Source organism: Cebus imitator, unplaced genomic scaffold (assembly GCF_001604975.1).
Source record: "Cebus imitator isolate Cc_AM_T3 unplaced genomic scaffold, Cebus_imitator-1.0 Scaffold688, whole genome shotgun sequence".
NCBI classification, from domain to species: domain Eukaryota; kingdom Metazoa; phylum Chordata; class Mammalia; order Primates; family Cebidae; genus Cebus; species Cebus imitator.
Genome location: NW_016108003.1, coordinates 190501 through 197581, shown reverse-complemented (window position 1 = coordinate 197581; position 7081 = coordinate 190501). Strand labels below are relative to the sequence as shown.

Below are 7081 nucleotides of genomic sequence, written 5' to 3'. Positions count from 1 at the left end.
TGTTACCGATATTTAGTAAAATGCTGATCCAAGACAATATTTCCAAAATATTGTCACCCCTTCTGCTGACTTTTCCCTTTATGAGTATTTTGTTAGCTTGCATTTATTTAATTAGTGGTAAATTTAAATTCTGACATACAAATCAATGTATACTTTGACACAATTTCTTCCATTTTCCAAATTTTGAAGTTTATGTCTTTTAAATCCTTCTAGTTCTTTATGCATATGCAAAATAAGAATATAGTCATATTTTTATTACACTCTCATTTTTATATTAAAAAATAGCATACCAGGTACACTGTTCGGCATCTTTTTTCACTTCAAGATCTTCCTGAATTAGTATTTAGAGGGCCCATCTGTATTTTTAAATAATTCTATTGTTGCCCTCTGAGTTGCTATCATAAATTATTTAACCAGTGCCTTTTTGATTTACATTTCATCTGTTTTGAATGTTTTCTATTGTTTCTGATAGATGGCAGCAAGATTCAGAAGGTTAGACCACCTCTGTCCTTCACAAGGTACTCCAGCAGATTGTCAACCTATTCAACACAAGAGGTTGGTTGGAATGAAACTCACCTGGATAAATTATTCACTGAATTTTTGTCAGCATTGGGAAGTCCTGGAACCCTGTTTGATGCAGGAGTTAGGGGTGGAAAGGCTCTCTTGGGCCATTACAACTCCATAATGCTGTGAAGAGCTACTTCCAAGGAGTCAACCTCTATATGGAAAATAAAGAATAGAGTCTCTGTAACTGGGAAGTCGGAGCAAGAAATCATGAGACCCTTCTCTTTTTCATCAAACTTGCAAGTAGATTAATAGCTTAGGAACAGACTTGTATCTTAATGAAATGATAACTATAGACACTCTTCATTATATTCCTGTATGTTTAGTTATTTTAAAAGACTCTTTTTTTTCTGCCTGTATGATGAAATGATTGAATCACATTTGTCACAATAGTTGTTGGTAATGTTAAGCAACTATGTGATAAAGCATCCAGTTTTTAGGGGTAGTAGCTCACCATGGATGATATTATTAATTTACCTATGTACTTAATTATTCTACTACATTTATTGTGTTCAATATTTTTGCTTGTATGAAATGTTCACCTTTAACACTGTGTTAATTACATTAAAAAGTGTTCACTTTACATATATATTTATATACATATATATATTTAGATATTTAGACGGAGCCTCGCTCTGTCGCCCAGGCTGGAGTGCAGTGGTGCGTTCTTGGCTCACTCCACTGCCGGGTTCGAGTAATTTTCCTGACCCAGCCTCCCAAGTAGCTGGGACTACAGGCACGTGCCACCAAGCCCAGCTAATTTTTTGTATTTTTAGTAGAGACAGGGTTTTACCATGCTGGTTAGGCTGGTCTCAAACTCCTGACCTCGTGATCCACCTGCCTTGACCTCCCACAGTACTGGGATTAAAGATGTGAGCCACTGTGCCTGGCCCCTCACTTTTTATTTTAAAAATTATTCTCTTTATTATTTCAAGTTTTACTCTCAGATCTTTTTGCATTTGTTTATTCTGTTTTATGATTTATTTTTATTTATTTTATTTTTTTATTAAAGACAAGGTCTTGCTCTGTCACCTAAACTGGAGTGCAGTGGAAGGATCATGGCTCACTACAGCCTTGAACTCCTGGCCTCAAGCAATCCTCCAACCTCAGCCTCCCACTCTGCTGGGATTACTGGCATGAGCCACCACACCTGGCCTTACACAATAAATTGATGCCAAGGTTGGTTTTGCAACCTGAAGTTCATTCATTCATTCATTTCATTCACACTGTATTGAACATTTGATATGTGACTGTTCAGGATAGAAAGATGAATAAAGGAAACATAGTTCCAGCTGTCTTGAAACTTTTTGCTGAGGGAGAAATAAAAGTATTAATCAACCAATTAATTAATTTCAACTGTATCATAAAATCACACCATAGGCAAAAGGAAAGTGTTTTTCATAATCAGAAACTTCAGGACTTTCAGCCTCAAAAATCTGATGCACCATTCTAGAATTTACAGAGTGCATGGCTGGAGATGTTCATTTGGGAGGTGGGCTATACCTTGTCCCTGAAGTCCTGAGGATGGATGAGGCCTGGTAGAAACTGAGTAGTGAATCAGAAGATTAAAACCTGAATCTTGGGGACCTCTATATTTTAATGTAGTGAACAGACTGAAAAGGGCATTTGAATGAAATGATAGCAAAATAGGAGGACAACCAGGAGAAAATTGTGATAAGGTGTTTAAGGGAAGAAACAGGTTTAAAACATGATGTTTTACATTTAGGCAAAGAAAGGACTGATTTGCCAGAATTAATTTGGCAGAATCCAGATTGGAATATATTGACTAGATATAATAAGAGGAGAGGCTGAAGAAAAAGTGAATGGGAACTTCTTTTAGAAGTTTATCTGTGAATGGAAGAAGAGAAAGAAGGTAGTACCTGGAGAAGAATGTGTGTTTGTATTATTGGATATAATTTTATATCCTTTTTACAAATTTTTATTTAGGATTGATTTCAAGGAATGGATATAGAATGGTATCTTACAGAAAAATCTGGAAGAGTTTATTTTCTTAAATCTAAGTGAAAGACACATACTATACTTTTGTGGATTCCAATACAAAGCACCATTCCCTCCTTCTTACCCAGCTTTTCTGGATCTCGTTCTTCATTCCTATCGAGGCTCAGAAAATAATACCCCAAAGTGTAGATCTCAGAAGCAGCCTCAGATGCAAAGTTTCTCTCTGATCTCCTGCCCTCCTGTGTGTCACCCCTCATCTCCTGAGGGAGCCCCTTTTCTCCAAAGCCCACCATAAAATCTGAAAGTATTACTCTAACTTTCCCTCACTTTTGTGTGTAAGAACTGAACCAGCCATAAAGAAATCTCTGACACACCTTGTTTGATTGTAGGTACTAAGACCCCATTCCAAAAAGGGCCCTGCCACAAACCCAAGAGGAAGGAATGGTGCATGGAGAGGCCAAGAAGAATCTGACCAGAAAGGCCTTGCTGGGTTTCCCTACTCAGCCTGTCAACATTAGATCATGCCCTTTTTGTCTAATCACGTTTCACACAGCTGTCCATTCTTCACTAAATGTAAGCATAAAAATTGATTGTTTTTCTATACTTTGGGTCTTCATTTTGAAGGCTTCCATGATATATAAAACTATGATAAAATAAATGTGTTATGCTTTTCTCTTGTTAACTTGTCTTTTATAGGCTTCTCAGCTGTGACCCTTTTGATAGGAACGAAAAGATCCCACTAGTTCTGCCCCTATAGTTCTGGTGATGAAGATGGGATGTCTGAAGCACCTGACTCACCTACTGATGAGATCCTGAAACAACAGATAAAGAGCTGGAAAAATAAGAATTTTTACCAAGGTCACTTCTCAATCTCTGCCTGCAGCGTCTGGTCAAGAATGAAAGGTAAAAATTTCTCTTTATTTCTTCCTTTCCAAATGCAGGTCAGCAGGAGAAAATCATTTGTTTGAATTGTTCTCATGGGCAAATTTGGATTTAAGGGACCAATTTGTTATTGATCCTTTCCCTTCAATGGACAGCTATCCTTTTCCTATTTTGACTTCTGAGAACCTAACTTGGCTTGCTGCCTGTTAGGACACCCTTTGGTGTGTGCAGAGGGGCAAACAGAAAGTTTGAGGATCCTATTAAAAGCTTACATATTGACTATTGCCAGCTCTCAAGGTGTCTAAATTTTTCTTTATTTTGGCTATCTTTGGAGGTGGTTCTGAATTTTGAGAGGGTTACATCTTTGCATTTTTTGAAGATGTCTTATGCATTCTTGGTTAAGTCATAAAAGGCTTGGCTTTGGTTCTGAGTCACTTGGTAGGTATCTTTGTTTTAAAAGAAAGGAGAAAAAAAGAAAGTTTCAAATACTAGAAATATTGTTCTTCTTGAAATCTGATAATAAATTTTATAAGTATTTTTTAAAGAGCTCTGTGGTCACATATTAGCTTAATTTAAAGCTAATATCAAGACTACCATTTTTAAGGACCTTTCTGATTTTCTCCTTGGGATATTGTTTATTCCATGGGAGTTTTTTTCTGTAAACTTAAGCCTTTTTAATTATATATTTGATTCCTCTGTTTGCTTCTTTCTTGTAGGCATAATTTTTGCTGGGAAAAAAAAAGTAAAACTTCACTGGCCTTTTGGGGAAGCTTAAGACCTCCCCATTCCAACTCCTATAAGACTGTTCTTCCATTTATTTCTGTCCCTCCTTCCTTCTGCCTCCTTCAGTCTTCCATCTGAGTCTCTCTTATCATCAACAAGCCCCTGCCTCTGCGTTTGGTGGTCAGTGGATGGAAAATTACTAAGCAGAAATGTCAGAGTTCTGGCTACCACATAAAGGGATGTAGAGAAGACTTCTAGAAAGCCTGGGACCCCTCAAAGAATGCCAAAAAAATATGGTGCCACAGACCCCCACTACATGAGGTCTTCTCTCTTCCTCACGAAGCCCCAAGAGTCATGGGTGGGTCCTTTTCATGTCTGGAGCTCTGCTTCCTTTGGCCTTGAGTTCCTTGATCTTTTTGACTTTTAGGGGTATGAAGGGTAACTTCACACTGTGAGAGAGCCACTTACCTGCCAAGACCAGAGACAGTGGACAAGTCTGTTCTATGTATAAGTCTGTCTTCTAACAGTACCTTTTCTTCAGCACTAAAAAAAGAGGAACTTTCCTGGAAAGAACCAACCCAAATATTGGAATGAGGTCTTTTCTTTAACTTTCATATCTTAGAGAGGAGTAATACTCCCAGCTTCAGGCAGGACATGTCCTCTTTGGACAATGGGGAGGTCTGGGGAGAGAAAAAGTCAGGACGTGTCCCTTGTCTCCAACCTGTGCAGCCTCCCAGGACCTCCTGACTCTTCCCGCCCTCTACTTATTACAGGTCACTTGGAGGTGAGAGCCACCTCATCTGAGTGTGGAACTTCACGGGATATCAGGAAAATTCTACTGTTTGAAGGTACATTAACTCTTTAGAGTAAGTTGTCAGTTTTATGAATATTTTCCTCCTATCAGATCATTCCTCTCAACTTTATAATTGACAATATTCTCTCTCCCTTTGAATAAGAAATGAGCTTGCATTGGTTCCACCTTGATTCAGTAGTTAGAGCACTGACATAAATAAAGGAACTTCGGAGAATGCCGTGATTGCCACACGTGTCAACAGGGTAGAATAGAGAGGCATCTTGGCAACATTGCAATTAAAGAAGTAATTAGGAAATGCCTGTGAATTGTGCAGGTGTCAGTTGCTCAGGTAACAGGGAAGGGGTTCAGTTTAGCCGGGATCTCTCTACTCTCTGCCTGGGGTTAGAGACCCAACCATTAGATTGTTTCTCTTCTATTCATGGGTTTCGGGGGGCCTAATTTACATCTTAAAACATTTTTCCTTTCTTCCTCTACCACTTATAAGGAATCAGTTTAGGGGCAAGAGAACAGGAATATTTTTTTAATTCACTTGGTTCTATCTTTTGTGCTTGCCAAATTAGCCATTCAAATATTAGAACCCCTTCCCTTCTTGGGTCACTGCTTACATTTTTAATGTAATTTTTTCATTATATTTATTTTATACATTAATATAAAACATTATATGTAATATGGACATTACATAATTTATATAATATAAAACATATGTTTATACTATATGTAAAAGTTCTGACTTGGCTTCATATTTTCACACTTCCCTAAAAAGTCTCTATAGCCATATCTGTTTGATATCTGAGTTTATAACTTGTTGTATATAATGTACAGTATTTAGATATGAGCAGCAGGTCTGGAGGCACCTAGGCAGGGGGTGTAGTGTGGGTGCTGAGTGCTGGGCTTCTAGCCCTGCCCATGTCCCACTGAGGAGCCAGGTTTTATTGCTCCCAGGCCTACCTCCTCCACCCAGGAACATCTAGTCCACCTGAGATGGGGTGTTGGGAGGAAGGGGTCAGTGTCTGGTGCCCAGGAAGACATGACGAGGCATCACCATGCAGCACCCTCTGGAGATAGCCGTGTTTTTCAAACTTTGGAAGCAAGGGTCTGAATGTGGCCTTACTTCTACCCTTCCTGCCAGGTGAGCCATGAGCTGTAGGGGGGTAGACTCGCCAATGTCCAGTCTGGCATCAAAATGCAGTAAATGAAGGGTGTCCTGCCTGTGTCCAATGAGCTAGTAGAGAATGCAGGAGCTCATCTGTGACTCTGTTTAGAAGCTTCCATGTTCTGAGTCCTTTAGGAAGAGACTGCACCAGGCACAGGACTCTCATTTGTTCAAATAATGAAAGCACACATCATGCACTTGAATAAGTTTGAAGAGCCAGCAGTAGTCTGAGAACTTGGAAGGAGGACAGAGATGTTTAAAAGCATAGACTGACCAGTGGCAGCTTCTCAGGAGATGAAACAAAATGAATGAGCAGCGTTAAGTCAACTGTTCAAATCATTCCTGTCAGAAGGAGAGAACATTGAAGTGGATGCTGAGAACACAGAGTTCTGTGGAGCTGTGGCCGACATCGGTGTCCACAGCATGGGTAACAGTGACACTACAGCACCCTGCAGAGTACTGGAAATAATGACCGTTAGTCCAGTTCCAGATGCAAACTTTGTTTTCTCCCTCAGACCCAGCAAGTCGTCCCAATGCAGTGAAAATTATTCATGGGGCCAATGCAGTCCAAGAGATCTCTTAAATTCCACTCATGATCCAGCCTCCTGTAAAGACAAACAATAAGAAGACAATTCTTGAACAGAAGGGGCACAGGAAGATCCTTTAATCATTTTATTCAATGTCATTTCCTTGTAACATTGATGAGAGAAGAAACTGACTCCCCCTCCAGGGCCATTGTCTGTGTGGAGTTTGCACATTCTCTCCATGACTGCATGAGTTTTCTCCAGGTACTTCAGTTTCCTCCTGCATCCCAAAGATGTGCATGTTAAGTTAATTGGTGTGTCTAAATTTCTCCAATCTCAGTGAGTGTGTGTGTGTGTGTGTTTGAATGTGTCCTGTGATGAAATAGCATCCTGTCCAGTGTGGATTTCCACCTTTCACCCTGATATGCAAGGACGGGTTCCTGTCACCCTTGGTCCTGAAAT

General features: G+C 39.5%; 1 long non-coding RNA gene across 1 annotated transcript; it reads left to right on the top strand.

Annotated features, from left to right (window-relative positions):
• Positions 1–249: 249 nt before the first annotated feature.
• On the top strand, positions 250–3400 carry LOC119469516. The gene is made up of 3 exons (XR_005198333.1): positions 250–555; positions 2913–3096; positions 3220–3400. It is a non-coding gene; the product is annotated as an uncharacterized LOC119469516 (long non-coding RNA).
• The last annotated feature ends 3681 nt before the right edge of the window (positions 3401–7081 follow it).